General features: G+C 43.6%; 1 protein-coding gene and 1 pseudogene across 2 annotated transcripts in view; both read left to right on the plus strand.

The window, feature by feature from the left end:
* The first annotated feature begins 2,336 nt into the window (after nucleotides 1-2,336).
* The window catches only part of LOC309567712 (galactoside alpha-(1,2)-fucosyltransferase 2-like), a 312,387-nt gene continuing 286,982 nt past the window's right edge, over nucleotides 2,337-27,741 (plus strand). The window contains exon 1 of the mRNA XM_082273153.1: nucleotides 2,337-2,419. The gene's annotated coding sequence lies outside the window, so the exon portion shown is untranslated. The remainder of the gene's footprint in view (nucleotides 2,420-27,741) is intronic.
* Nucleotides 5,098-27,222, plus strand: LOC309568949 (annotated as a pseudogene). The gene is made up of 3 exons: nucleotides 5,098-5,189; nucleotides 24,233-24,413; nucleotides 26,619-27,222. The product of its transcript is annotated as an uncharacterized misc_RNA (transcript).

The following is a 27,741-nucleotide window of genomic DNA, read 5'->3' on the forward strand; positions in this document are numbered from 1 at the left end:
TATTTAAAAAAGGGCAGAGGCATATCGCAGGAAATTATAGGCCGGTAAGCCTGACGTCAATTGTATGTAAACATCTGGAAGGGATGATAAGGGACCATATCCAACAGTTTTCTAAAGAGAACAACATCATCGGCAGTAATCAGTATGGGTTTACAAAAGGGCGTTCTTGTCAAACCAATCTGTTAACATTCTATGAGGAGGTGAGCTGTGAGCTATATAGGAGGAGATCTGTGGATGTGGTGTACCTGGATTTTGCTAAGGTGTTTGATACAGTTCCCCACAATCGCTTAATATATAAAATAAGGTCTGCAGGCATTGACCACAAGGTGTGCTCTTGGATACGGAACTGGTTAAAGGGGCATGTCCAAAGGGTGGTAATAAATAATGCATACTCAGCCTGGTCTGGGGTGGAAAGTAGGGTCCCCCAAGGCTCAGTCCTGGGACCAATTTTGTTCAATGTATTCATAAATAGCATTGAGGACAGGATCAGTAGCTCAATTTCAGTTTTTGCAGATGACACAAAATTAAGCAGGGCAATAACTTCACATCGTGAGGCAGGAATCTTACAGAATGACCTGAACAAAATCGCAGAGTGGGCAACTACATGACAAATGAGGTTTAATGGGGAGAAGTGTAAGGTATTGCATTTGGGGACAAAAAACATAAAAGCACAATAAACTTTAGAGGGTGAAACTCTGGGGGAATCAAAAATGGAGAAAGATCTGGGGGTCTTAGTAGAAGATAGACTTAGCAATAGCATGCAATGTCAAGCTACAGCTGCCAAAGCCGGCAGAATATTAGATTGTCTATAATTTTAAAGGGTGCCTTGACCAAAAAAAGGTTAAGAAACACTGGTCTGAAACATACTAATGGCATGTGAGTGCCCGCCATAGCACAAATTTACTGCCGTCTCTGACCCAAAAAGACAACATTTTGGTTCCACTCAAGTAGAGAGGTAAAGTCCATCTAGACCGCGGTGAGTGCAGGCAAGGAGAGGGAGCTTGTCCTAGCTCCAAGCTGCAGCAATATCAAAGGGAAAGGTCCATAAGCTGCACATCATGAAGCAGACCCATGTGCATGAAGTGAGATGAATGACAGCCTCAGCCTGGACTCCAGCCAGGCCCCGCCTCCAGTGTGTTTCGCTCTGCCCCTTGGAGCCTAATCATGGGGATGTGACTCTTTACATCACATTCATGGTGGGTCAACAAAATTGTTACTACAAACGCTTTACGACTAGAGAAAAACAGATTTAGTCTCCAAATACGGAAAGGTTTCTTCCCCGTAAGAGCTGTGAAAATGTGGAATAGACTCCCTCCAGAAGTGGTTCTGGCTAGCTCACTACATTGCTCTAAAAAGGGCCTGGATTCTTTCCTGGGTGTACATAATATAAATGGGTACTAACATTTATAGGCAAAGTTGATCCAGGGAATATCCGATTGCCTCTCGGGGGATCAGGAAGGAATTTTTTCCCCTGCTGTAGCAAATTGGATCATGCTTTGCTGGGGCTTTTTTGCCTTCCTCTGGATCAAATGTGGGTATAGGATTGTGTATATGGGATTGTATGGTTGGGTTTTATTTACTGTTTTTTGTTTTTTATTGGTTGAGCCAGATGGACTTGTGTCTTTTTTCAACCTGACTCACTATGTAACTGCATTTACTGACCTTTCAAGTCAATGTATAAGGTAAGCGAGCTCTGCACCTAGAGGTGGTTGAAGCATTTTTCAGGATATTCACCCTATTCTCATTTATTTGAAGTGTGGACTTTTTGTAGCACTAACATTTTATTATGGACACTTGTTACAATTAATAGCACTTTATTGTTTCACTGGATGATTTTTGAGCCAAATGTTTTTTTTTTTTTAATTTAATTGTAATTTTTTTTAATTTTTTTTTTATTTAATAGAATATTTTAATGTTGTTATATGATTAATTAAGGTTGTTTCATTCACTACGTTTATCTTTACCTATAATTTTTCACTTTTACAATACAGTCTTGTAGTCTACATATGTTTAAAGGAACAGTGCACCATTTTATAGATCGTAAACTATTGTTAGAGTGAATGAGTACACTTGGTAGGTGGTTGTAGCAGTTTCAGGCACGCTCACTGTTATCTATTCCTTTATTTATTCATATATTTAGCAGCGCATGAGTTTATCAATAAAATTAAACAAAAAAGGATTTTCCTTGTACTGACTGTAAAGTTCTTTATCTGAGAAGGAAGCAGGGAGGCAGGTTGCCACACCCAGAATGCCACTGTCTCATAGTTCAGCTTACCTGTCACAGGTGACTCACACACCTCTCTACTTTATACTGGCAGGTAATTATAGAACAGGTGCTCTCTTTAGCTGCATAGAGGGAACCAGTAACATCGTAGAGGACACACACAGTGCAGATAACGGAGGCAGCGTAGTACTGCAGGTGAGTTCATTCATATCTTCTTCTCTTTTATTGTGCTTAGGTCTATCATCCACAGATCCAGGGAATAACTGATTGCCTTCCAGGGATCAAGAATATTTTTTTTCTCCGCTTAAAGCGGAGTTCTGGGCACAAAATCGATATTTTTTTTTTTGTGCCCGTCCACTAGTTCAGCATAACCTGAAAAGGAATTGGATAGTTAGGTTTTTTTTTTTTTTTTTTTTTTTTTTTTTTTAAAACTCACCTTGTAATTGACGATCGTAAATACTCACCTCAGGGTACTTCCTCCCTCAGCGCCGCGGCTCCGCTGTCACTTCCTGCGCTGCAATGATTCCTGGGAGCTAAACGTCATCGCTCCCAGGAATCAATGCGACGGCACCGGCCCCGCTCGTCACTTCTGGGCGACGCCGCATTCCCCTGCTAAACAGCTTCTGGGCATGCCCAGAAGCTGTTTAGGAATGCGGCGCCGCACCGGAAGTGACGAGAGGGGCTGGTGCAGGCGCATTCTGGGACAAGAAGACGCGGAAGAAGACACAGAAGAGGACCGCGCCGGCTTCAGCTGCCCACAAGAGAGATGGAAACGCTGTGGAAGAAATTTTATAAGTAAGTATTTCTTCTAAAAGGTAAGTGCGATCCGGGACAGATCAGAGGCTAGCCATTGTGGAATGTACTAGCCCTGACTGTCCCGGGGGTATGTTTATTAAAAAATGACTTCTGTACCCGGAACTCCGCTTTAAGCAAATTGGGCAAAGCTTTAAAGGGTGCTTTTTTTTTTTTTTTTTTTTGCCTTTCCGGATTAACTGTGGATATAGCGTTCTGGATATGAAAGTTTTCTACTTATTTATTTATTTTGGTTAAACTAGATGGACTTGTGTCTTTTTTCAAGCAGACTAACTATGCATGTACCTATATAACGAAATTGCTTATAGCCATTGGGTGTATTTAGGAAATAAGACGTATAACAGAACTAATAAAACTTGTTTGAATACTATTAAAGGAAACACTGGTCTTTAACCACTTCAGCTCCAGCCGGTTTTACCCCCCTTAATGACCAGGCCATTTTTTGTGATTCGGCACTGCGCTGCTTTAACTAATAATTGCGCGGTTGTTCGACGCTGTACCCAAACACAATCAATGTCCTTTTTTTCCCACAAATAGAGCTTTCTTTTGGTGCTATTTGATCACCTCTGCAGTTTTTAGATTTTGCGCTATAAACAAAAAAAGAGAGTCGATTTTGAAAAAAAACACAATATTTTTTACTTTCTGCTGTAAAACATTGCCAATATAACAATTTAAAAAATCAAAACATTTTTTATCAGTTTAGGCCAATTTGTATTCTGCTACATATTTATGGTAAAAAAAACCCCAAAAAGCGTATTTTAATTGGTTTGCGCAAAAGTTATAGCGTTTACAAACTATAGGATAGATTTTTTAGACTTTTTTTTTATTACTAATGGCTAAAGTGATTTTTTTAGCGGGACTGCGACATTGCGGCAGACAGATCGGACACCTAACTGACATTTTTGACACTTTTTGGGGACCAGTGAGATTAATACAGTAATCAGTGCTAAATAATATGCACTGTTACTGTATAAATGACACTGGGGGTGATCAAGGGGTTAAGTGTAAGCCTAAATGTGCTTGCTAACTGGGGGGGGGGGGCTCTGTGACAGGCACACAGAGATCAGTGTTTCAGCTTAGGTGAGACACACAATCTCACTGTGCGTGTCTGACAGGAGAGCCGCCTGCTTTGCTTACATAGGCAGGCGGCTCTCCTGTCAGTTTCCCCAAAGGTTGCGGGAGGCCAGCGGCGATCAAGACCACTCCTCCCACAGTCTGGTTCCCGATGTGTCTAATCACAGTGGGAGCACAACTCTGGGGGCGCGCGCGCGCCTCCGAGACCCCATGCACGTAATCACGTTGATCTACGTGATTATGCGCAGCCGAGCCACCCTGCCGCAGTAAATCTGCAGTAAATCTGCGTGGGGCGGTTGGCAATTGGTTAAACTAGGAAATGATTGGGCTATTCGTCTATGAGATAACTTGAGGGCCGATATGTGTTCTATTAGTTAGAACTATAGTTAGTATTATGTTTAATCTTTTTTCATTAAGAATTTTCAAACAGTACAGATCAAGTAGAAAAAACATATAAGTCTCCAGTTTTGATGATATATCAAATCAAATAGGGCACATAGGCACAACACTCAGAAATAATCTCCATTTTTAAAAGACATACCTGTCAAGACTATCACATAAATCGGTAAAATGTGTAATATCAACCAATTGAGTACAGGTAAATTCCATGTACACGTTAGACAGATTCAAGAAATGCCTCTAAAGGCATTTCAGAAAATGTTGGCAGTGGCATCAGATTAGGTAAGTAATGTAACTAACTATCACAGAATACGTAAAGGAAAGGGTATTGGGAACAAGTAAGTGAGGAGGAAAAAAATGGGAAAATGGGAAAAGGGGGGGGGGGGGGTCAGGTAGTACTCACGGAAGGCTCAAACCTTAAAGTGATTATAAAGCTTTCCTTTTTTTTCATTAAAATAATAAACATGTTATACTTACCTTAGAGGGCCCCTGATCTTCCTCTTCTCGGATCCCACGCTGCTGCTCCTTGCTCCTCCTTCCTGTCGGGTGCCCCCACAGCAAGCAGCTTGCTATGCGGGCACCTGCCAATGGCTTGCACTGCAGCAATAGCCAATCAGGAGTGCAAGTCCCTGGAGAGGCAAGGCTCTCCTGGACATCGCTGCAATAAGAAGGGGCTCCGGTAAGTATTAGGGGGGCTGGGGGGGCCTGCTGCACATAGAAAGTTTTTTAAAATAGGGGGAAGAAACTGCGCTAAATATCTGGAAAATGGTATAGCGGCAACTTAATATGTGACCAACATCAGATAAACATTAAAAAGGGGGAAAGCTGCGCTAAATGACACAAAACATATAAAGTCCAAAAAGTCCAAAATGTTTTGATGAATGTGTGAATAATGAAACCAAAAAGTCCAAAAAATATATTCAACCGAATATCCACCCGTGCAGGAATTGAATAAATTTACTGCTTACCAGAAGTAGCAGTATAATGCGCCTTGTATGGAATAAAGCCGAGCCAGCTGAAAATCTGTGATGGATTCCTCACCAGCGATGGCCGTCCCAGGATCACGATTAGATGGGTGTAGGAATAAAAAATATATACAACATAGCGTGATACTGTATATGATAATGAGTGAATCACTCCCGAGTGTGTCAGAAGAAAACAGAGGTGCTATTAAGCCCACCACCAACACAGGCTGCTTACCAGATGAATAATATATATAAACAGATAAATAAACAGCGATCCAAAGAATATGAGCCTTGGATAAACCACCACCTTTAGTGCATTATAATTACCAAATAAATGATGTGTGAAGGCAAATAAATAAGCAGCAATTCCAAATGAATGTTGAAAAGCCGTAGGATAAGCCACCACCTGACTCCAAGTGTAATTACCAGATATAAAAGTAGATGAGCATATAGGGTAATTCCGGATGGACTCAAGATCTATTAGGGAGTTGCACCAAAATCGCCCGCTTACCAGAGATAAGCACTTTCAATGCCAAATTCTGGATACAGATGTCCCTGGAATATGTCCCAGTCTCATAGGCAGAAACGGTCCCCAATGATGCAAAGGCCGATGCACAAATATGGCTGTCACAGACGTGCCATGTAATCTCCTTTGGGTTGCCGAGTTACAGAGCAGAGAATCACAGAAGGCTTTCCATGTGCAGAGCGAGGTGTACAGGAAACTGGCAGCGCACACCGCGGACACCAGCTCGCTCTGCACATGGAAAGCCTTCTGTGAATCTCTGCTCTGTAACTCGGCAACCCAAAGGAGATTACATGGCGCATCTGTGACAGCCATATTTGTGGATCGGCCTTTGCATCATTGGGGACCGTTTCTGCCTATGAGACTGGGACATATTCCAGGGACATCTGTATCCAGAATTTGGCATTGAAAGTGCTTATCTCTGGTAAGCGGGCGATTTTGGTGCAACTCCCTAATAGATCTTGAGTCCATCCGGAATTACCCTATATGCTCATCTACTTTTATATCTGGTAATTACACTTGGAGTCAGGTGGTGGCTTATCCTACGGCTTTTCAACATTCATTTGGAATTGCTGCTTATTTATTTGCCTTCACACATCATTTATTTGGTAATTATAATGCACTAAAGGTGGTGGTTTATCCAAGGCTCATATTCTTTGGATCGCTGTTTATTTATCTGTTTATATATATTATTCATCTGGTAAGCAGCCTGTGTTGGTGGTGGGCTTAATAGCACCTCTCTTTTCTTCTGACACACTCGGAAGTGATTCACTCATTATCATATACAGTATCACGCTATGTTGTATATATTTTTTATTCCTACACCCATCTAATCGTGATCCTGGGACGGCCATCGCTGGTGAGGAATCCATCACAGATTTCCAGCTGGCTCAGCTTTATTCCATACAAGGCGCATTATACTGCTACTTCTGGTAAGCAGTAAATTTATTCAATTCCTGCACGGGTGGATATTCGGTTGAATATATTTTTTGGACTTTTTGGTTTCATTATTCACACATTCATCAAAACATTTTGGACTTTTTGGACTTTATATGTTTTGTGTCATTTAGCGCAGCTTTCCCCCTTTTTAATAGAAAGTTTTTTACCTGATGCAAAAAATGCATGCAGATAAAAAAGAAAACTTGTGCCTTTACAACCACTTTAACTGCAACAAAGGTGTCAAACTCAGAGGATTATCATATTGTTCACATGTAATTGTATGATTCAGACTTATCATCATCCCATGCAATCCTACTTTCTACACTGTCAATCTGATTAACTTCACAATCCCTTTTGGCTAAGGAGAGTGCCTCAGCCTGCCACCAATGCCTGCCGATTACAGAGCGGGTCGCTGGGAAATGCCGCATTAAGCTCTTTTTAAATCCATTTATAGGCACCCGGCAGTATTGATAACACAGTAATCTGGGGTTCGTTCAGGAATTCATGTCTCACCAGTTTATCATATAAGCATAAGATTTTATCCCAAAAAGTGGTAATTTTCGGGCAAGTACCCCAAAAATAAGTCCTACTGCCAGGAGCCTGCAGACATTGTCAGCAAGTGTCCAGAATAGAAGAATCTTATGCAAGAGTGTGGGGCAGAGATACCACTTAGAAAGAATATGGTAATTGCGCTCTTATGCATAGGAAGAGATAGACAGCTTGTATGTAACTGCCAGTGTTTTGTCCCAGTCCATATCATTAAAGCCCCGTACACACGTACCGATCGTCGGCATACAAACGTCGGTGGACGAAGGATCTGCCGATTGTACGCGTGTTAGTATGGTGCCTCCGACAGATGTCTGCGCACAATCCGCGGACAAAAGTCTTTCGTGCAAACATGAAAATATTTGTATGCCGACACCAGAACGGACGATTGTTCGCCTGTCAGTACACAATTCGGCCGACAGACCGCAGATTTGCAAGACTGGGCATGCTCAGAAAATAGAAAACACAGGGAAAGTTAACCATTACATGACATCACTTCTGCAGTCGGCGGACAAAATTCTTGTGCTGTCCTTGTGCTGTCTTTGCACTTTTCAGCAGACACCGACATCCCAGGGAGAAAAGAGGAACATTTGTAAGCCGACCATCGGTACGTGTGTACGGGGCTTAACTCGTAGTTCCTGTTCTATTAGTTAGTATTATATTGTAGATAAGGAAAGACCTGCAGTGAGTTGGTAACAATAGAACAGTAGATTATTGGCGCTCCATTTCCACCTTTTAATGCCTTGAACTGCTCGCTTATCCCCCCAGAAAATGCCTGCAATAAATACATATTAAAATGCAGTTGTGCAGGCAATTTTTTCACAGAGATTATTCATTAATGTGATTCTAAAGGCTATTTTTTACAATAAAATAAAAAAGAGGTTATACTTCCCTGCTCTGTGCAACAATATTTCACAGAGTGGTCCCTTACTTCTTCTTTGGCAGTCTCCCACCAACACTGTCCGCTACTTCTTCCTTCGAGTGCCCCCAGAGCAAACTGTGTGTGAGGGCTCTAGACTGTGTGCACCCATAGATACACAAAGCATTGGTAAGCCAAGCCCCTCCTTATAGGTGTTTGATTGACAGCAATGGCTCCTGCTGCGACCTGTGTCTCCTGTGAGACCAGGAAGTGGAGGAGCAGTGCTGCAAATGGGACAGCTCTGGAGCGGTGACAGGAGCCAGATAAGTGTTTAGAGTTGGGCGAGGAGACAGCTAGTGTGTTTTTAACCATTTTACCACCAGAGGATTTTCTTGCTTTATGTCCAGGCCACTTTTTGCAACTTGTCACTGCGCAACTTTAACTGACAATTGCGCGGTAATGCAACACTGTACCCAAACAAAATTTACGTCTTTTTTTTCCCACAAACAGAGCTTCCTTTTGGAGGTATTTGATCACCTCTGCGCTTTTAATTTTTTGCAATATTAATAAAAAAAAGAGCGAAAATTTTGCGAAAAAATTGACATTTTCTACTTTGACAGTTAAAAAATATCCAATATATTCAATTTTTGCCATATATTTAGGCCAAAATGTATTTAGCTACATGTCTTTGACAAAAAAATTCTCAATGAGTGTATTTTTAACCGCTTTAAGAACGATAGATTTTACCCCATTCCTGACCAGGCTATATTTTGCGATTCGGCACTGCGTTATTTTAACGGACAATTGCACGGTTGTGCGACGCTGTACCCCAAATTAAATTGATGTCCTTTTTTTTCCCCACAAATAGAGCTTACTTTTAGTGGTATTTGATCACCTGTGCGATTTTTAATTTTTGGAAAAAAGCGACAATTTTGAAAAAAAAAAACAATATTTTTTACATTCTGATATATAACATTCCCAAAATAAATTTAAAAATCAAAATTTTTAACATTTTAGGCCAATTTTGGACCCCTGACTGACATTTTTGACACTTTTGGGGGTACCAGTGACATTACTACAGTAATCAGTGCTATAAATATGCACTGTTACTGTAATAATGACACTGGCAGGGAAGGGGTTAACTTTATTGGTGATCAAGGGGTTAAATGTATGCCTGGTGCTTACTGACGTGTGTGGGGGGAGGGGATTGTGTGACACAGACACAGATCGCAGGTTCAGCTATGCTGAAGCCTGTAATCTGTCCCTGCCTGTCACAGAGGAGAACCGCCCGCTTTGTTTACACAAGTGGGCGGATTTCCTCACTTGATCCCCGACGATCGGGGAAGAGCGGCGGTGATCACCGCCTCTCCTCCCCTGGCCCGACTCCCGCCGTGTCTGAATACAACGGGAGTGAGCCGCCGGCGGTGCGCGCGATCCACAGGCACCGCGAGCGCCGCCGAAAGATGGGAGAGTCTGGTGACGTAGGTCTACTTCGACAGACGATAACAAGCCACTTTGCCACAGTACCAGCTCAGTGAGCGGTCGGCAAGTGGTTAAAAAAAAAAAACCTAATGCAGGGAATGCAATAAGGTAAAAAAACATCCGACTTAAAGCGGAGTTCCGGGCACAGATGTCATTTTTTAATGAACATACCCCCGGGACAGTCAGGGCTAGCACATTCCACAATGGCTAGCCTCTGATCTGTCCCGGTTCGCACTTACCTTTTAGAAGAAATACTTACTTATAAAATTTCTTCCACAGCGTTTCCATCTCTCTTGTGGGCAGCTGAAGCCGGCGCGGTCCTCTTCTGCGTCTTCTTCCGCGTCTTCTTCTCCCAGAATGCGCCGCACCGGCCCCTCTCGTCACTTCTGGCGCGGCGCCGCATTCCTAAACAGCTTCTGGGCATGCCCAGAAGCTGTTTAGCAGGGGAATGCGGCGTCGCCCAGAAGTGACGAGCGGGGCCGGTGCCGGCGCATTGATTCCTGGGAGCGATGACGTTTAGCTCCCAGGAATCATCGCAGCGCAGGAAGTGATGGGGTGAGCCGCGGCTCCGAGGGAGGAAGTACCCTGAGGTGAGTATTTACGATCGTCAATTACAAGGTGAGTTTTGAAAAAAAAAAAATCTAACTATCCAATTCCTTTTCAGGTTAGGCTGAACTAGCGGACGGGCACAAAAAAAAAAATATTGTTTTTGTGCCCGGAACTCCGCTTTAAGAACCATTTTAACAGTGATTTGTAGCTAGTAATTCAATCACTGGCGATTGACTACAGCCTTGAGTTGTGTTGTGCTACAAGTCACTTTGTTTTAGCAATTGCTAAGCATAGCAATTGATGCATTCTTTCATAGAAAAACAATTAAAGTGTTTGTGCCGCCAAGACACTAAATGGCAATCACTCAGCGACAGAGTGACAAGTCACTTTAAAAATTATAATAATTTTATTGTAATTTTCCTTGTGACTAATTGCTCTAACAAAGCGGGAGGGTACCATAGCTTAACGCTGCATGCAAATCACCCATGTGTCATCAGCCTATGGGTGATGTCAGATGGACATGTTTGTATGGGTTTTTAAATGTACATTGTTACGGTTTGTTGCAATATTACACCATGCTAGAGAAAATTCCAAAAAAAAAAAAAAAAACTCTACATGCAACAAATTAGAAATACTATTACTCTTTAATAGGGTTGAGCGGACACCTAGATGTCCGTGTTCGACGGGTTCGGCCGAACTTTAAAAAAAAGTCCGGGTCCGTGTCCCGGACTTTTACCGAACTTTTCCCGGACACCGAACCCCATTGAAGTCAATGGGGACCCGAACTTTAAGGCACTAAAATGGCTCTAAAACACCAAAGGAAAGGGCTAGAGTGCTGCAAATGGCAGCAAAACGTAATTAAGAGCATGGCAAGTGCTCTGCAAACAAATGTGGATAGGGAAATAACTTAAAACAACAAAAAAAAACAGAAAAATAAAACAATGTTCTTCTTCATCTCTGAAGGACGAGGCCCATATGGAGTAGGAGGGAGGTTGAGGTGGTGGTGGATGTGGCGGTGACATAGGCGTGCGCACAGGGTGTGCTGGGTGTGCCTGGGCACACCCTAATCACCTAGGGCACATAGCATTGCCAGTGAGGAGATGGGAAAGATCTCCCTGGGACCTGCTCTGCTCTATTTCTCCTTGCCTACAGGTACATGGCCCCGATACATTACTCTCCCTGCTGGCAAACACATGCATGTGTATTTCAACTTTGGGGTGCACACCTTAATGCAATAGGCTGCGCACACCTATGGGCGGTGTAGGTGGAAGCGGCGGTGGAGGAGGACCAGGGCCGGATTAACAGCATCATGGGCTTGGTGCTGAGGATTTTGAAGGGCCTTAAGGGCCGTGCCTTGCCATGCACCCAGAGGAGGAAGGGTGCAGCCATGCATGCCTAATTCAACATGGGATGCTGTCTCTGAAGCCCATAAACACATCCATGCATCGCCAACTGTCCCTCCTTGTCCGGCCTTCACGCTGTGTGGGGAGGTTCTGAGGGTGCTGCCTGGGGAAGCGAGCATAGAAGCCAGACTTCTGTGTTTACAAGTGACAGAAGAGCGGTAACAGTGAATATGGCCAACCCGGGGCCTATATAAAAGGTAGGGGCCTGGAGCTGCAGCTCCAATAGCCCCTACATTAATCTGGCCCTGAGGAGGAGGACGAGGTAGCCAACACTGCTTCTTTTCAAAAATTTTAAATGAGGGTACACCCCAAAAGAGTGAGAAAGAGCAAAAATGGAACAATGGGTGGGTAAGGTCGGTATCCATTGCTATTCTGCATAAGGTACGGAAAAGTCCCGTGGGATCCATGCCTGGTTCATTTTAATGAACGTGAGCTTGTCCACATTGTCTCTGGACAGGCGGCTGCGCTTGTCTGTTATAACGCCCCCAGCCGTGCTAAATACCCGTTCAGATAATACACTGGCTGCAGGGCACGCCAGCACCTCCAAGGCGTAAAGGGCAAGCTCAGGCCATGTGCCCAATTTGGAGACCCAGAAGTTGAAGGGGGCAGACCCGTCATTCACTACATGTAGGCGTGTGCACACATACTGCTCCACCATGTTGGTAAAATGCTGCCTCCTGCTAAGACGTTCCATCTGAGCTGCTGGTGCTGCTGTTTGTTGTGGCGTGCTGACAAAGCTTTTCCACATTTCGGCCATGCTAACCCTGCCTTCTGAGGTGCTGGCGGTGCCCTGGTTGCGTTGGCGACCTCCTCCTCCTCCTCCTCTGCCTTGTGCTTCCACTGTGGCCCCGCTGTCAGATGGGAATGCCAGCAGCATGGCGTCTACCAGCGTGCGCTTGTACTCGCGCATCTTGCGATCGCGCTCCAGTGAGTGAATTAAGGACGGTACGTTGTCCTTGTAACGGGGATCCAGCAGCGTGGCCACCCAGTAATCAGCACAAGTTAGAATGTGGGCAACTCGGCGGTCGTTGTGGAGACACTGCAGCATGTAATCGCTCATGTGTGCCAGGCTGCCCAGAGGCAACGAAAGGCTGTCCTCTGTGGGAGGTGTATCGTCCGTGTCCTCTGTATCCCCCCAGCCACGCACCAGTGATGGCCATGAGCTGGCCTGGGTGCCACCCTGCTGTGAACATGGTTCCATCTCCTCCTCCAGCTCCTCCTCCTCCTCATCCTCCTCATCCTCCAGAACTGTGCCCCTGCTGGACAATTGCGTCCCTGGCGTTTGCGTGTGCAGGAACCCACCCTCGGAGCCCCTTGCGAATGACTGCCCTGAAAGCCTTGGAAATGTTACCTCTTCATCCTCCTCCTCCTCCTCATCCTGTGCCACATCCTCTTCCATCATCGCCCGAATTGTTTTTTCAAGGAGGCATAGAAGTGGGATAGTTAAGCTGAGAACGGCGTCATTGCCACTGGCCATGTTGGTGGAGTACTCAAAACAGCGCAACAAGGCACACAGGTCTCGCATGGAGGCCCAGTTAAATTAAATAGCGGAATAGAAAATATGATCCAAAAAAAGTGTATGTATATCACACGTACACAACCACACTGGGCCCCAATTACTATTGTTTGTACCCCTAAAAGGCTAGATGAGGAGTAGGGGGAGTATGGAACAGGCAGCACCCTCAAACCTTCAGAAGTATGAGATGAACCCCAACAACTTGGAAAGGTGGATCTCTCTCACACGTACCAACACAGACTATCCCCCAATTTAACTGATCCCCAAAGGTTTTTGATTAAATAGCGGAATAGAAAATATGATCCAAAAAAAGTGTATGTATATCACACGTACACAACCACACTAGGCCCCAATTACTATTGTTTGTACCCCTAAAAGGCTAGATGAGGAGTAGGGGGGGTATGGAACAGGCAGCACCCTCAAATCTTCAGAAGTATGAGATGAACCCCAAAAACTTGGAAAGGTGGATCTCTCTCACACGTACCAACACAGACTATCCCCCAATTTAACTGATCCCCAAAGGTTTTTGATTAAATAGCGGAATAGAAAATATGATCCAAAAAAAGTGTATGTATATCACACGTACACAACCACATTAGGCCCCAATTACTATTGTTTGTACCCCTAAAAGGCTAGATGAGGAGTAGGGGGGGTATGGAACAGGCAGCACCCTCAAACCTTCAGAAGTATGAGATGAACCCCAACAACTTGGAAAGGTGGATCTCTCTCACACGTACCAACACAGACTATCCCCCAATTTAACTGATCCCCAAAGGTTTTTGATTAAATAGCGGAATAGAAAATATGATCCAAAAAAAGTGTATGTATATCACACGTACACAACCACACTAGGCCCCAATTACTATTGTTTGTACCCCTAAAAGGCTAGATGAGGAGTAGGGGGGGTATGGAACAGGCAGCACCCTCAAATCTTCAGAAGTATGAGATGAACCCCAAAAACTTGGAAAGGTGGATCTCTCTCACACGTACCAACACAGACTATCCCCCAATTTAACTGATCCCCAAAGGTTTTTGATTAAATAGCGGAATAGAAAATATGATCCAAAAAAAGTGTATGTATATCACACGTACACAACCACACTAGGCCCCAATTACTATTGTTTGTACCCCTAAAAGGCTAGATGAGGAGTAGGGGGGGTATGGAACAGGCAGCACCCTCAAACCTTCAGAAGTATGAGATGAACCCCAACAACTTGGAAAGGTGGATCTCTCTCACACGTACCAACACAGACTATCCCCCAATTTAACTGATCCCCAAAGGTTTTTGATTAAATAGCGGAATAGAAAATATGATCCAAAAAAAGTGTATGTATATCACACGTACACAACCACACTAGGCCCCAATTACTATTGTTTGTACCCCTAAAAGGCTAGATGAGGAGTAGGGGGGGTATGGAACAGGCAGCACCCTCAAACCTTCAGAAGTATGAGATGAACCCCAACAACTTGGAAAGGTGGATCTCTCTCACACGTACCAACACAGACTATCCCCCAATTTAACTGATCCCCAAAGGTTTTTGATTAAATAGCGGAATAGAAAATATGATCCAAAAAAAGTGTATGTATATCACACGTACACAACCACACTAGGCCCCAATTACTATTGTTTGTACCCCTAAAAGGCTAGATGAGGAGTAGGGGGAGTATGGAACAGGCAGCACCCTCAAACCTTCAGAAGTATGAGATGAACCCCAACAACTTGGAAAGGTGGATCTCTCTCACACGTACCAACACAGACTATCCCCCAATTTAACTGATCCCCAAAGGTTTTTGATTAAATAGCGGAATAGAAAATATGATCCAAAAAAAGTGTATGTATATCACACGTACACAACCACACTAGGCCCCAATTACTATTGTTTGTACCCCTAAAAGGCTAGGAGTAGGGGGAGTATGGAACAGGCAGCACCCTCAAACCTTCAGAAGTATGAGATGAACCCCAACAACTTGGAAAGGTGGATCTCTCTCACACGTACCAACACAGACTATCCCCCAATTTAACTGATCCCCAAAGGTTTTTGATTAAATAGCGGAATAGAAAATATGATCCAAAAAAAGTGTATGTATATCACACGTACACAACCACACTAGGCCCCAATTACTATTGTTTGTACCCCTAAAAGGCTAGATGAGGAGTAGGGGGGGTATGGAACAGGCAGCACCCTCAAATCTTCAGAAGTATGAGATGAACCCCAAAAACTTGGAAAGGTGGATCTCTCTCACACGTACCAACACAGACTATCCCCCAATTTAACTGATCCCCAAAGGTTTTTGATTAAATAGCGGAATAGAAAATATGATCCAAAAAAAGTGTATGTATATCACACGTACACAACCACACTAGGCCCCAATTACTATTGTTTGTACCCCTAAAAGGCTAGATGAGGAGTAGGGGGGGTATGGAACAGGCAGCACCCTCAAACCTTCAGAAGTATGAGATGAACCCCAACAACTTGGAAAGGTGGATCTCTCTCACACGTACCAACACAGACTATCCCCCAATTTAACTGATCCCCAAAGGTTTTTGATTAAATAGCGGAATAGAAAATATGATCCAAAAAAAGTGTATGTATATCACACGTACACAACCACACTGGGCCCCAATTACTATTGTTTGTACCCCTAAAAGGCTAGATGAGGAGTAGGGGGGGTATGGAACAGGCAGCACCCTCAAACCTTCAGAAGTATGAGATGAACCCCAACAACTTGGAAAGGTGGATCTCTCTCACACGTACCAACACAGACTATCCCCCAATTTAACTGATCCCCAAAGGTTTTTGATTAAATAGCGGAATAGAAAATATGATCCAAAAAAAGTGTATGTATATCACACGTACACAACCACACTAGGCCCCAATTACTATTGTTTGTACCCCTAAAAGGCTAGATGAGGAGTAGGGGGGGTATGGAACAGGCAGCACCCTCAAACCTTCAGAAGTATGAGATGAACCCCAACAACTTGGAAAGGTGGATCTCTCTCACACGTACCAACACAGACTATCCCCCAATTTAACTGATCCCCAAAGGTTTTTGATTAAATAGCGGAATAGAAAATATGATCCAAAAAAAGTGTATGTATATCACACGTACACAACCACACTAGGCCCCAATTACTATTGTTTGTACCCCTAAAAGGCTAGGAGTAGGGGGAGTATGGAACAGGCAGCACCCTCAAACCTTCAGAAGTATGAGATGAACCCCAACAACTTGGAAAGGTGGATCTCTCTCACACGTACCAACACAGACTATCCCCCAATTTAACTGATCCCCAAAGGTTTTTGATTAAATAGCGGAATAGAAAATATGATCCAAAAAAAGTGTATGTATATCACACGTACACAACCACACTAGGCCCCAATTACTATTGTTTGTACCCCTAAAAGGCTAGATGAGGAGTAGGGGGAGTATGGAACAGGCAGCACCCTCAAATCTTCAGAAGTATGAGATTGTGTTCACTGTACCCCACAAAGATTGAGTTCACTGCACCCCACAATGATTGTGTTCACTGCACCCCACAAAGATTGTGTTCACTGCACCTCACAAAGATTGTGTTCACTGTACCCCCCAAAGATTGTGTTCACTGCACCCCACAAAGATTCTGTTCACTGTACCCCACAAAGATTGTGTTCACTGCACCCTAAAAGGATGTTGTTCACTGCACCCCACAAAGATTGTGTTCACTGCACCCTAAAAGGATGTTGTTCACTGCACCCCAAAAAGATTGTGTTCACTGTACCCCCCCCCAAAGATTGTGTTCACTGCACCCCACAAAGATTGTGATCACTGCACCCCAAAAAGATTGTGTTCACTGTACCCCCCAAAGATTGTGTTCACTGCACCCCAAAAAGATTGTGTTCACTGTACCCCCCAAAGATTGTGTTCACTGCACCCCACAAAGATTCTGTTCACTGTACCCCACAAAGATTGTGTTCACTGCACCCCAAAAAGATTGTGTTCACTGTACCCCCCCAAAGATTGTGTTCACTGCACCCCACAAAGATTCTGTTCACTGCACCCCACAAAGGATTTTGTTCACTGCACCCCAAAAAGATTGTGTTCACTGCACCCCAAAAAGGATTTTGATCACTGCACCCCAAAAAGGATGTTGTTCACTGCACCCCAAAAATGATTTTGTTCACTCCACCCCAAAAAGATTGTGTTCACTGCACCCCACAAAGATTGTGTTCACTGCACCCCAAAAAGATTGTGTTCACTGTACCCCCCAAAGATTGTGTTCACTGCACCCCACAAAGATTCTGTTCACTGTACCCCACAAAGATTGTGTTCACTGCACCCCAAAAAGATTGTGTTCACTGCACCCCAAAAAGGATGTTGTTCACTGCACCCCAAAAAGGATGTTGTTCACTCCACCCCAAAAAGATTGTGTTCACTGCACCCCACAAAGATTGTGTTCACTGCACCCCAAAAATGATTTTGTTCACTGCACCCCAAAAAGGATTTTGTTCACTGCACCCCAACAAGGATGTTGTTCACTCCACCCCAAAAAGATTGTGTTCACTGCACCCCAAAAAGATTGTGTTCACTGCACCCCACAAAGGATTTTGTTCACTGCACCCCAAAAAGATTGTGTTCACTGCACCCCAAAAAGGATGTTGTTCACTGCACCCCAAAAAGGATTTTGTTCACTGCACCCCAAAAAGATTGTGTTCACTGCACCCCACAAAGGATTTTGTTCACTGCACCCCACAAAGATTGTGTTCACTGCACACCAAAAAGGATTGTGTTCACTGCACCCCAAAAAGATTTTGTTCACTGCACCCCAAAAAGATTGTGTTCACTGCAGCCCAAAAAGATTGTGTTCACTGCAGCCCAAAAAGATTGTGTTCACTGCAGCCCAAAAAGATTGTGTTCACTGCAGCCCAAAAAGATTGTGTTCACTGCAGCTCACACACAGAAAAATGGATGTGGATCACTGACACCTGCCTATCTCCAATCCCACACCACACAGCAATATCGATTGTAGTTTGTAGAACACAGTTTCCCTAAAATTCAGCAGACTCTGTCCCTAACAGGATTGAGAAGAGATCGTAGATCAGGATTGAGTGCAGATTCACCCCACCCCCCACACAGCAATATCGATTGTAGTTTGTAGAAGACACTGACCCTATAATTCAGCAGACTCTATCCCTAAAATGCCTACAACTCGCCCTGCCTAAACACTCCGACCTGTCCCTCAATTCTATCCGGACACAAATGGTTTTTTCCTGCCTATCTTTCCCTAATCAGCAGCCAGCACATTGATGTGTGCTCTGTCCCTTAGCTAAGCAGCAGAATGACGCTGCTGCGGCGGCTGCCTCGAACTTATAAAGACTTGGTCACATGCTTCAGACGGCCAATCACAGCTACTAAGACATTTGCAGGCATGGCTGGGATGGCTTAAGGCACACCAGTTAAACGATTGTTGATTGGCTGTTGAAAGCCCGCCATGAAAAGAGCGCCAAAGCATGCAAAACCCGGAAATAAAACGACCGAACACGGATTTTTACCCGAACATACAGTAAAGTGTCCGTGTCCGTGTTCGGGTAAAAAAAATCCAATTATTCGGTACGAACACGAATAATACAGTCCGTGTTCGCTCAACACTACTCTTTAACCCATTTGCTGCCTACGTTTTTTCTATTTTTTTTTTCAGACATTAAAATGCATGTTTTGGGCTTCAGTATTACTGAAATTTTTTTAAAACAGAAACTGTAGAATAAAATGACGGAAGTTGCACATTTTTTGTCACGTGTTTTTTTCTTTTATTAAATAAATTTTATTGAGTTTTACAAAAGACAAGCGACATTATTCATATAAAAGTAAGGTGAGACTCGCCTTTAGTTGAGCTATTATGCTATACAAGACACGTACTGTACATGTTAAAAACAGGAAAACATGAATGGATAGTCTCGTTAGGGTCCTTACCAGCCAGAAGGTGTCAAAACTAACACAAAGGGATCTATATTGGGCTAGGAGCGTATGATAACAGAAAGCAAAAGATAACCTAAAACAGCTGCTGGGTAAATCCACAGACCTGGGAGCACTACATAAAGTCAGCAAGAGGTTTGGTCAGTGAGGCTTCAACTACGTTGGCATGACTGAAGAGAAACAGGGTCGACCCTTGCAGTATAAAAGTGGAATTGGTGGGGCTTATCTAAAAATCAGAAGGAGACAAAAAGGCAGACACTTTTTCATAGGGCGTGTTCAATGAATGCTTGCCATCTGAATTTGAATCAATTGGTGGAAATTTTACATTCTTTCTAAGTTTTTTTATGTCTTTTTTGACATTCGATTTGGTGGGTGTTACAGATAATGTTAATTCTTTAAGTAAAGCCCTATGAGCAACTAGTAAACTGATGTAGATCCAGTGTATAACGCGACTAAAGGCCCGTACACACGAGTCGAAATTCGGCCGGGAATTTTCGTCCGACGACCGATCTGCCGATTTTCGGCTTGTTAGTATGATGCTTCCGACAACCGACTCCGACTTTACGGCCGAAAAAAATCTGATGTGCAGGCTTTAAAATTTTTGTTCTCCATCAAAACACGTCCGATTTTCGTGCAGTCAGTACAGACTTCGACAGGGAAAAATCTTATGAGCAAGACTGGGCATGCTCAGAGAAGAAAGAACACAAAGAAAGCAAACCAACACATGACATCACTTCTGAAGTAGAATTTTGTCGTGCGGGAAAATTTGTGTGCAGTCTAGGCACATTCCAACCAACAAAACACAACTCTAGACAAAAGATGGATGACCGGTCGGCGTAAATTCGTTGCCTGTGTACACGGGGGTCTGGGTAGTCTGAGCTATCATGGTTAGAGTTGAGCGGACACCTGGATAACCGTGTTCGGCGGGTTCGGCCGAACTTGAAAAAAAAAGTCCGGGTCCGTGTCCTGGACTTTTTCCGAACTTTACCCGGACACCGAACCCCATTGAAGTCAATGGGGACCCGAACTTTCAGGCACTAAATTGGCTCTAAAACACCAATGGAAAGGTCTAGAGTGCTGCAAATGGCAGCAAAATGTAGTTAAGAGTATGGCACATGCTCTGCAAACAAATGTGGATAGGGAAATAACTTAAAACAACAAAAAAAAACTGAAAAATAAAACAATTTTCTTCATCTGTGAAGGACGAGGCCCATATGGAGTAGGCCCATATGGAGTAGGAGGGAGGTTGAGGTGGCGGTGGATGTGGCGGTGTAGGTGGAAGCGGCGGTGGAGGGGGATGAGGTAGCCAAAACTGCTTTTTTTCAGTCTTTTTAAATTAGGGTACACCCCAAATGAGTGAGAAAGATCAAAAATATAACAATGGCTGGGTAAGGTCGGTATCCATCTCTATTCTGCACAAGGTACGGAAAAGTCCTGTGGGATCCATGCCTGGTTCATTTTAATGAATGTGAGCTTGTCCACATTGTCTCTGGACAGGGGGCTGCGCTTGTCTGTGATAACGCCCCCAGCCGTGCTAAATACACGTTCAAATAATACACTGGCTGCAGGGCACGCCAGCACCTCCAAGGCGTAAAGGGCAAGCTCAGGCCATGTGCCCAATTTGGAGACCTAGAAGTTGAAGGGTTCTTCTGAGGTGCTGGCGGTGCCCTGGCTGCGTTGGCGACCTCTTCCTCCTCCTCCTCTGCCTTGGCCTTGTGCTTCCACTGTGGCCCCGCTGTCAGGTGGGAATGCCAGCAGCATGGCGTCTACCAGCGTGCGCTTGTACTCGCGCATCTTGCGATCACGCTCCAGTGAGTGAATTAAGGACGGTACGTTGTCCTTGTAGCGGGGATCCAGCAGCGTGGCCACCCAGTAATCAGCACAAGTTAGAATGTGGGCAACTCGGCGGTCTTTGTGGAGACACTGCAGCATGTAATCGCTCATGTGTGCCAGGCTGCCCAGAGGCAACGAAAGGCTGTCCTCTGTGGGAGGTGTATCGTCTGTGTCTTCTGTATCCCCCCCAGCCATGCACCAGTGATGGCCATGAGCTGGCCTGGGTGCCACCCTGCTGTGAACATGGTTCCATCTCCTCATCCTCCATCTCCTCCTCCATCTCCTCATCCTCCAGAACTGTGCCCCTGCTGGACAATTGTGTACCTGGCGTTTGTGGGTGCAGGAACCCACCCTCGGAGCCACTTGTGAATGACTGCCCTAAAAGCCATGGAAATGATCCCTCTTCCTCCTCCTCCTCCTCCTCCTGTGCCACATCCTCTTCCATCATCGCCCGATGCGTTTTTTCAAGGAGGCATAGAAGTGGGATAGTTAAGCTGACAACGGCGCCATAGGCACTGTCCATGTTGGTGGAGTACTCGAACCAGCGCAACAAGGCACACAGGTCTCGCATGGAAGCCCAGTTATTGGTGAAGTGGTGCTGTCCGGCAGAGCAACTCACATGTGTGTGCTGCAGCTGAACCTCCGCTATGGCCTGCTGCTCGCACAGTCTTGCCAGCATGTGCAGGGTGGAGTTCCACCTTGTGGGCACGTCACATATGAGGCGGTGAGCGGGAAAGCCGAAGTTACGCTGCAGCGCTGACAGGCGAGCAGAAGCAGGGTGGGAACGCCGAAAGTGCGCACAGGCGGCCCGCAGCAGCTCTGACATATCGAGGTAATTGCAGGAACTACTTTGAAGTCGTTATGACTTGAAATCGCACAGATATGAACAGTACTCATTGAAAATCATGGAGTACAACTTGTCATGCAACTTTGCAATCCCAAGTTGCAGGACAAGTTGCACAAGTGTGAAAGGGGCCTTAAGAGAGGCATGGACTCCAATGAGAGAGAGAGAGAGATCATTTTGCCTCTGTACAAATCATTAGTAAGACCTCATCTGGATTATGGTGAAGGGGATGATTGGTGTTAAGCACCAACCGTCCTGCGCAATGTAGTTAGAAACAAAATAAATCCAAATAATCCCCAGTGAATGGGAGATATAAGGATTGGGAGCAGCAGCGTGAACGTGGAAACACGCAAGCAATAAGAAAATAAATTATATATAAATATATAAAAGCTGCGCTCTCCAGTGAAAAATGAGTTTACATAAATCATAAAATGCAGCCCTAAATGTTTAGATAAGTAGTAATCAAGTGAGATCGGTGGACAATTGATTTCGTAGCGGGCAATTATTCACTTATCACTAAGTGATACCTTAAATTAAATCCAAATACAAGAAAAGAAGGATAAGCCCCATTAAGTGGCTTATAAAATGAATAGATGTAAATTAAATCAGTAATACACCAATATCATATAAATAGTGCAAAATAGCAATATAGTGCAATAAAACTGTGCATATGAGAGTTCCAACAATAGTATTGATGAACAATAAACAATCCGAAAAACACTAACCAATGGATTAAAAAACCATAAACTGTGCAAAATAGCAATTTACTGATTTAATTTACATCTATTCATTTTAAAAGCCACTTAATGGGGCTTATCCTTCTTTTCTTGTATTTGGATTTAATTTAAGGTGGCACTTAGTGATAAGTGAATAATTGCACGCTAAGAAATCAATTGTCCACCGATCTCACTTGATTGCTACTTATCTAAACATTTAGGGCTGCATTTTATGATTTATGTAAACTAATTTTTCACTGGAGAGCGCAGCTTTTATATATTTATATATAATTTATTTTCTCATCTGGATTATGCAGTTCAGTTTTTTTCTCAAAAAAGGTGTCAGGGAACTGGAAAAAATTGCAGAGACGAGCAACCAAACTGAAACAAAACAAAATTATGCATGGAGGAGCTCAGCTATGAAAAAAGATTAGAGGAACTAAATTTATTCTCTCTTGAGAAGAGGGGATTAAGGGGGGATATGAGCACCATTTATAAATACATAAGGGGTCCATATAGTGAACGCGATGTTGAGTTTTTCACTTTAAGGTCATCACAGAGGACAAGGGGGTACTCTTTACGTCTAGAGAAAAAGAGATTTCATCTCCAAATAAGGAAAGGTTTTTTCACTGTAAGCTGTGAAAATGTGGAATAGACTCCCTCCAGAGGTGGTTCTGGCCAGCTCAGTAGATTGCTTTAAAAAAAACGCCTTCATTCTTTCCTATGGGTACATAATATAACTGGGTACTAATATTTATTGGTAAAGTTGATCCAGGGAATATTTCGATTGTCTCTCCAGGGATCAGGAAGGAATATTTTGCCCTGCTGTAGAAAATGGCATCATGCTTTGCTGGGGTTTTTCGCCTTTTTCTGGATCAACTGTGGGTATAGGATTGTGTTTTCTTTCTTGTTTTTTATTTGAGCTAGATGGACTTTTTTTAACCTGACTATGTATTCTATTATTACCGTTGTTACTGTGTTTTATTGTTAACCATTGTTTGCTTTGCAGGTACGCCATTCAGCTTCAGCACTGATCTGTTTATTCTGACAGCAACAAGGTTTGCTTTGAGAATACATACAGTATCTCACAACAGTGAGTACACCCTTCACATTTTTGTAAATATTTTATTCTATCTTTTCATGTGACAACACTGAAGAAATTACACTTTGCTACAATGTAAAGTAGTGAGTGTACAGCTAGTATAACAGTGAACATTTGCTGTCCCCTCAAAATAACTCAACACACAGCCATTAATATCTAAACTGCTGGCAACTAAAGGGAGTACACCCCAAAGTGAAAATGTCCAAATTGGGCCCAAAGTGTCAATATTTTGTGTAGCCACCTGTGCTGCCACGCAGCTTTAACTTTCTAGCAGTTGTTATTACATGTTATGTTATGCTTTGTTATTGGTATCTTCCTTGCACCCCTGCTGTTTCTGGCTAGTTGGTTGTTCCCACCTCCATTTCCTGCTGTAACTTCATTTTGTGTAGTGGTTATGAGGAGACTGCAGAGTGTGGAAGCTGTGTAACTTCATTGGAAATTTAACTATGGAAAGGCCTCTATGTTTATGCCTTTGCTAACTTGAAGCATAAAGAAGCATTGGAGAACACCTCTGGAGTCTTTATTCATTGAGTAAACTATCTGTTAAAGTCATCATTCAACCTGCTGCACACACTTTCAGACTGGGTCTACAAGAAGGTCACAGGTACAGTCAATGCTGAGACAGAACAGTACATTTCCAAGAATCCATCACATGGTTATCTCTGCAGCTTCAGAAAGTAAATTTCCATTTAAATCCATCACATGGTTATCTCTGCAGCTTCAGAAACGTGAGTAAACACGTGCCTATGTGAATAACAAACACCCTAAGACAGGAACCCATCGTCAGACTGTGCACTGAAAGGCAATGTCTGTGTGTCACCAGAAGCATTACTCTGCATATGAAGCCAGCCACCTACTGAATGCTTCATTTTTGTTACAGCCTTCTGAGCTGAGCTATCCAGTCTGAACCAGTTGCAGCACTAGCTGGCTCATTGTCTCAGCCCAGCCTGCTTACTAACAGAAGTCACTACTTACAGAGCTGAGCTCTGGCAGATTTCTAACAAGACACCAAAACTACAGTACTTATTATGTCTGACAGAGATTCCACAGAGTTACCTGCATTTAGTCACGATAAAGCAGACTCCTTACTTCATTCTCCTCGTACTGTCAGAGCCCCTCATCCATCCTTGAAGGCAAGGGAGGTTTATGAAGCAAGTAAGGAAGAAACATCTAGTAACCTGACTGCATTATGGGAAAAGACTTTAAGTTGTATAACATCCACTAATTAAACTAGCAACAATTCTGAACAATTGAACACTGCTCTCTCAAGGGTTAAGAAGGCATTTGAGAATTATAAAAGACTTTCTGAGAAGTACTATTCCCTATTGTCACATTCCAACATAGAGGAAGCTGCATTGGAATTAAAGGACTTTAATTCTACTGACCAGCAGAGGCATAGCACATATCTTGAAGCAAAGGCACAGATAGAAGGTAGATTAGCACAGCTACATGAAACTACATCCTGTAAATCTGCTTCTTCCAGACACTCAGGAAAATCATCTAGATCTGCCCGCTCATATCATAAATCTTCTTCTAAGTCATTACGGTCCTGCTCTATAAGGTCAATACTGAGCGACCAAATACTCAAAGCTCGCTAAAAGGTTGCAGTAGCCCAGGTTCAAGCCGCCTGCTCTGAAAAAGAAGCAGCCTTCAAGGCAGAAGCTAAATGCAAGGAAGCAGAAGCTAAACGCATTCAAGCAAGAATACAAGCAGAAACAGAGGCTCAGCTAGAAATTCTTCAGAAGAATAGAAAAAAGGAAGTAGCGTTAGCAGAGTTATCTGTCTTGGAACATGCCCTATTGGAAGAAGAAGAAGGAGCAGCTTGTACCAGCTTGGCTGCTTGTCAAGACCCTGTTGAAAGGACCCTACATTTTGTCTTAACTCAGAACCACCACGATACAGTCCCACCTACAGTTGGAGATTCTTCTCATAATCATCCAGCAAGTGGATCAGAAGGCAATGTGTCGCCAAAGCAAGCTGGTCAACTAGACACACCTACTAACAGAGACCCTCCACAACTACCGCACGTCACAAAATCAAGTGAATCAACCTACGCAGCTCATGTGCCACCACAACCCTATGTGCATAGAGATTACAAGGGCACAGCAGAAGACTACAGAATGAACTCTATACCCCCTTTGATACAGCTCTCTTTAACTTCAAATGCTCAGAGACCTTCAGACGACAGACCCTTACCTAGATTAAACCCATCTGCAACACCTTTCTCTCTACCTACCAGCCAACATCATATACCAACCATGGTCCAAGACGGCGCACCATCAGTACCCCCTGTGGCTATTAAAACTGAAAGCACTGACATTGCAGAGTTCAGCAAGTATATGATTCGACGAGAGTTGATTACAACTGGACTGTCTAGATATAATGACCGCCCACAGAAATACAGGAGTTGGAGATCTACATTTAAGGCGGTAACCAAGAACTTGGACATTGAACCTCAAGCAGAACTTGACTTACTAATAAAGTGGTTGGGGCGTCAATCTTCAGAACAAGTAAAGAGACTTAAATCTGTCTACATTTATAACTTTAAAGCAGGCCTTGATGCTGCCTGGGAACGTCTAGAACAAGACTATGGGAGCCCCGAAGTCGTTGAATCTGCCTTATTCCAGAGACTAAATGACTTTCCTAAGATCTATGTTAAGGACAATCATAAGCTTAGAGAGTTAGGTGACCTCCTTCATGAACTTGAAATTGCTAAGTTAGATCCTAGTTTACCAGGTCTTAGCTATTTAGACACTGCTCAGGGCATAAATCCTATTGTAGCAAAGTTGCCTAGTTATCTTCAGGGAAAGTGCACTAGTGTAGGATCAAAGTATAAGTATGAACATTATGTTTCCTTCCCTCCCTTTTCTTATTTCGCAGAGTTTGTGCGGAAGGTTGCAAGATCCAAGAATGACCCAAGCTTCTTCTATCCAGATACAACCACCATTCCTTTAACTACTTTAAGGGGTATTGCCACCAACAGTAAATTCAAGGATTTAAGGCATCCTATTGCCGTGAGGAAGACCGCGATAGCATCCAACGTCTTAGCTACAGACATTAAAGCTAGCAATCTTAATCAACAGTGTCCTATTCATAATGCGCCACACTCTCTCTCCAAATGTCGTGCATTTAAGGACAAGCCTATTGAAGAACGCAAGTCATTTCTCAAAGAGCATAATATCTGTTTTAAGTGCTGTGAATCCTCCGATCATTTAGCTAGAGACTGTAAGATCGTCATCAGATGTTCTCTCTGTAACAGTGCCAAACATGTGGACGCTCTTCATTCAGACCTGTTCAAAAGGAAACCTTCACCCGGCAGCAACCCCAAGACTACATCAGATGATGGCGGGGAGAGAACTGAGCAATATGCCAACCCCGTAACCACAAGGTGTACAGAGGTATGTGGGGAAGGGCTTCAGAGCAAGTCTTGTAGCAAGATATGTCTTGTAAGGGTTTTTCCTGAAGGATGTCCACAAAAATCCATAAAAATGTATGCCATACTCGATGATGAGAGCAATCGCTCATTGGCCAGTAAAAATTCTTTGACCTATTCAACATTCAAGGAGAGACCTGGTCCTATACCTTGCAGACATGTGCAGGAAAGGTCAATACTTCTGGAAGAAGAGCCCATGGCTTCATAGTTGCATCAGAATATGAGGACACAGAGTTTCCTCTTCCAACTCTAATTGAATGTGATCAGCTACCAAACAACAGAGAAGAAATCCCCACACCAGAGGTTGCATGTCATCACCCTCATTTGAGTCACATTGCTAACTACATTCCACCACTTAACAAGGATGTTAAGATTTTGATTCTACTAGGAAGAGACATTCCTAGAGTTCATAAAATAAGAGAGTTAAGTAACGGTCCAGATGATGCTCCTCAGGCCCAGGAACGTGATCTTGGATGGGTGATAATAGGAGAAGTCTGTTTAGATCAATCTCACAAGCTCTTGGATGTAGCTTCCTACAAAACTAATGTTACCTATCGATTGATGAAATGTCT

The sequence above is a fragment of the Pelophylax lessonae genome (genome assembly GCF_965119305.1).
Source record: "Pelophylax lessonae genome assembly, chromosome: 12".
NCBI classification, from domain to species: Eukaryota; Metazoa; Chordata; class Amphibia; order Anura; family Ranidae; genus Pelophylax; species Pelophylax lessonae.